Source organism: Alexandromys fortis, unplaced genomic scaffold (genome assembly GCF_014885135.2).
Source record: "Alexandromys fortis isolate MF-2015 unplaced genomic scaffold, M_Fortis_MF-2015_v1.1 scaffold_1428, whole genome shotgun sequence".
Lineage (NCBI taxonomy): Eukaryota > Metazoa > Chordata > Mammalia > Rodentia > Cricetidae > Alexandromys > Alexandromys fortis.
The window spans coordinates 1-4,384 of record NW_026069296.1 but is presented as its reverse complement, the minus strand read 5'-3'; the positions used below and the strand labels follow the sequence as shown (position 1 = coordinate 4,384).

The 4,384-nt window shown below is 42.9% G+C and overlaps 1 pseudogene; it reads right to left on the bottom strand.

Moving 5' to 3' along the window:
* Positions 1–1,549: 1,549 nt before the first annotated feature.
* LOC126496160 (NADH dehydrogenase [ubiquinone] 1 alpha subcomplex subunit 3-like) lies at positions 1,550–1,850 on the bottom strand (annotated as a pseudogene).
* Positions 1,851–4,384: the final 2,534 nt, after the last annotated feature.

The following is a 4,384-nucleotide window of genomic DNA, read 5'->3' as shown; positions in this document are numbered from 1 at the left end:
TTTAATTTTAATTTTATTTTATTCATTTCTTTTACGTACAGACCCAGTTTCCCCTCCCTGATCTCCTCCCCGTACTCCTCCCCCTCCACTCCTCTTTTTCCATCTCCATTCAGAAAGGGGCAGACGTCCGACGGGCTTGAACAAAGCATCAGTCAGGACTTTTTAGGTGGACTTTAGGGCTCCAACCTGAAGCCCATATGCTTGCAAGGCAAGTACTTTACCAAAAGAGCCATCTCCTAGCCCCTCTCTGTGAATTTTGCTTTGTTTTGGCTGCCACTGTCTGCTGTATTCCTCTAATCACGCTAAGATGAGGCGCTTAAGATGCTAGTGATGATTTTGTTTCTGTTTCCTCCAAACAGCTATTTGGGTTTCTTGCTTGCTTTACATTTAGGACTTAGTTGTATGAATTGGATACATCAGCTTTTGATTTGTATAGTGCTGCTTATTGCTGTTTCTTTTTTCACCCCTGAAAACCATTCTCATGGTTTTTCCCTAAGCTACGTCATCAACCAATCTGTAGTTCTGTATGCTAGGTTCATCTCTCTGTGTTTTAAAGAAAACTAGCATAACTGTGAATCATAAAATTAGTCCCTGTAAGGTGAGCATCCAAACTGCCTAGGCTCCCACAAAACCAGTAGGTGCAGTAGGATCAAACACCCATTGCCATTGTTCTTGAGTTCTCAGTAGTCCTCATTGTCCGCTATGTTCAGCGAGACCGGTTTTATCCCATGCTTTTTCAGACCCAGGCCAGCGGTGGCGGGGAGGAGGCAGAAATCTTTAATAAATAAATAAAAAGAAAAAAAAAGAAAATAACACAGACTATCAAATAAACATAATTCAGCTATCTTGTGGCTGGTTTGTTTTGCCATTGCAGTGGGCCTTTAGGGTTCCATTTGACAACATGCCACTGTTCATATCTGTCTGGTTTCATTTTCATGTTATTCAGTTAATATAGCTTATCTTCTCACTTAAAAAAAAATTAGTCCCTGTACTATAGGACCTAAAGGGATTTGGTGCCCTCTTGTGGCTTCTTCAGAAGATACCAGGCACACATTTAGTATACATAAAATGCACGCAGAAAAAACACCCACGCACACAAAATATACTTTTCTTTCTTTTGTTTTTTGAGACAGGGTTTCTCTGTGTGGCCCCGGCCATCCTGAAATTCTCCATATAGACCAGGTTGGCCTCGAACTCAGAGATTCACCTGCTTCTGCCTCCCGAGTGCTGGGATTAAAGCCATGCACCACCACCACCTGGCAATAGAATTTTAAAAAAATTAAATATTCTCCTATGACGCTTTTCCTGACATTTGGGTGCCTTATCCATCTCTGGTGTGAAGGCTTTGGCCTTGTGTTATGATATTTTGTCTTGTCGCTGTCTCCTGGAGGCCTGCTCTTTTCTCATGGGAGACAGGGTTGGAGTGGATCCAGGGGAGAAGGAGGTGGTGGGGAGCTGAGAGGATTGGAGGGAGGGAAAACAGTGGTCGGGATGTATTATGTGAGAGAAAAGTCTGTTTTCTTTTGTGGGGGAGTTGGTTTTCGCATTCCTATTGAGTGGCAACAGGAAAGGGAGCCTCTTCCATTAGCAGGAGGATTTGCAGATTCTCCAGCCATTCCAGGCATGGGCCCGGAGGATCCTGCGGGTGACTGGGCACATCAGACATGTTTCCATTATCTTGCACAGGAACTCTGCAGTTGGAGGTGGTGGCCTGGTTGATGGAGACAGCATGCGCGGGGTAAGGGCTGACTGTGTGCATAGTTATAACAAGGCCCCAAAGAGAAGGACACCACCAACACTGGTTCCTTTGCCCAGGCATTCTTGAGGAAGATGGAGAATCTCCTGGCCATCTTGGTCTTGGAGAAAATGATTACATTTTCAATAAAAATAAATAAAATAATTCTCCTGTAATATCTGCAAAGATTAAGTTTTTTTTTTTTTACTTTTGTTTTTGTTCATCTTGACTTAATTTTCATGTCTGGCATCAGAAAAGGAGCCAGTTACTTTTATCCTTCATCTGGAAACCAACTGTTGCAGGGATTTCTGCGAAACTGAATTATCAAGCCATTTTCAGTTGGGGAGAGGAAAGTTTACTCTAGCAATATGGAATGGAGTAGGCCTCTTGCTCGGGTTCAGCAACCTTTTATATTTTTCACAGAAGAATCAGCAAACAGGAAGCACAAGTACAGAAGCATGTATGTGGATGTAAACGATGGTGGCTGGGCAGGGTTAAAATTTCATTACAGCACCTCTTCAGTGTCTATTGTTCTGGAAGATACAGCAAGTGTGGCAGGGTCAGCTCAGGGCAACTATCTCCACATTGGGGAATGTTCTTCGTTTAATCAGTGGAACTTTGGGAATTTTCCACCAAGTTCCTCCTCTTCTATGCCAAAATCTTCTACCATCCTTCTAAAGGAATCCTCTGATATTGGTGGAGGAACTGGAATCTAACTACCTTTCTACTGTTTCTGGTGACACAAGTTAGGAGATTTCTAAGGTATGGACCAAACAGTAGAGACAGGAGAATAACAAGCAAAAGTCCCACTGGGGAGGTCAGCCAGGGCCTCCAGGAGGCCTAGGTCTCACCCCAGTAAGATCTTTTGGTCTTGTGTTTAGCCTTTGATTCATTTTAACAATTACTGAGCAATCCACATTATCTAACAGTTACCTAATAATGTTTTTACTATACCTGATTGATTTCCATAGAAACAACATTCTTCTCCCAAGAAAATGCATATGCTACCCTTTCAAAGCTGCAATTTAGCTCTAGCCTTCTATGATTTTGTAAGACCATGGCTGCCAGGGAGTCTAACTGGTTCTGCTGGGCAACTATACTCTGTTAGACCACACTGACATCCTCTTTAATTTGGTTACACAGCTGTCTAGGTTGGGATTTTGGATCCTGAGCACAATTGCACCTGTGGCAGTAGTACCAGTGATGGTCATCCCAAGTAAAATCAGGAGTAAAATAGAATTTCCCTTTTCTATGTGGTGAGATCCCAAGTATTATTGGTCTACCTTGCAGTGACATTTCATTTATATTTTAATAAATAAAGCTTGTCTGAAGATCAGAAAAGTAAAACAGCCACACTGGCCAGCCTTGCAGACCAGGAAGCAGGTGATACACACCTTTAATCCCAGTAGTCACAACGATACACAACTTTAATGCCAGTAACCACACTGGCTTGCCATAGAAACCGGGTGGTAGTGGTGCACGCCCTTAATCTCAGAACTAGAGGGGATTATAAAATGGGAGGAGACAGCTCTCAGTCTCAGTCTCATTCTGAGGTTTCTTAGAGGCAGAATCACCATTTTCAGACCGAGATCGAGGTAAAGGCCAGTGCCTGGTGGCTTTGCTTTTCTGGTCTTCAGGTTGAACCCCAAATTCTGTCTCTGAGTTTTTATTAGTCATGTTACACTAACTCTGGTCCATGGAGAATACCTAGGTCTGGATTCAGAATAATATTCTGCAATCCCTCCCTGGGACAGCTATATACTCTACTAGTACAAGTGTAGTCGTATCTGAGGTAAGTGACTTCTTCCTGACATATCTGTGCCTTTTTCTTGGAGACCTTAAAGCCTGTATCTTGTAATTATTTGAATAGCTTTCTCGTGTCCCATGCCATAGGGCAGCCAGTAGATCATTCATATACTGAGCATGATCCAGTCTTGCAGGATGTCCCAATATTAGTCTGGGGTTCCCCTAAGTGTCCATACATGAGGAAACTGCTGTACAAGCTACTTAAGGAGGGCCACTGTATTGGTACTTCAATCCATGGTGTCCAAGTGAAACCAACATTTGCGTGGGAGGTCCTTCTGTCTGTGTGTTGCTTTTATTTATTAAAGAATAAAGAACTGCTTTGAGCCTATGGCAGGGAAGAACAGAACTAAGCGGAGGATAGCTAGGCTGTAAGGTGGGAAAAAGAAGGGAGGAGTTGGAGAGAAGCCATGGAGCTGCCAAAGACAGATGCCAGTTGGAATCTTGCCAGTTGGAATCAAACCACAGCCACATGGCAATACACATTAATAGAAATGGGTTAAATTAATATGTAAGAGTTAGTCAATAAGAAGCAAGAGTTAATGAGCCAAGCAATGATTTAAATAATACAGTTTCTGTGTGATTGTTTCAGGTCTAAGCTAGCTGGGTGGCCAGGAACCAACAAGCAGCTTCCCTTCTCCAACACAACATTCCTCCTCTAGGGGGGCTGGAGAGATGGCTCAGTGGTTAAGAGCATTGCCTGCTCTTCCAAAGGTCATGAGTTCAATTCCCAGCAACCACATGGTGGCTCACAGCCATCTGTAATGAGGTTTGGTGCCCTCTTCTGGCCTGCAGACACAGACAGAATATTGTATACATAATAAATAAATAATTAAAAAAAATTAC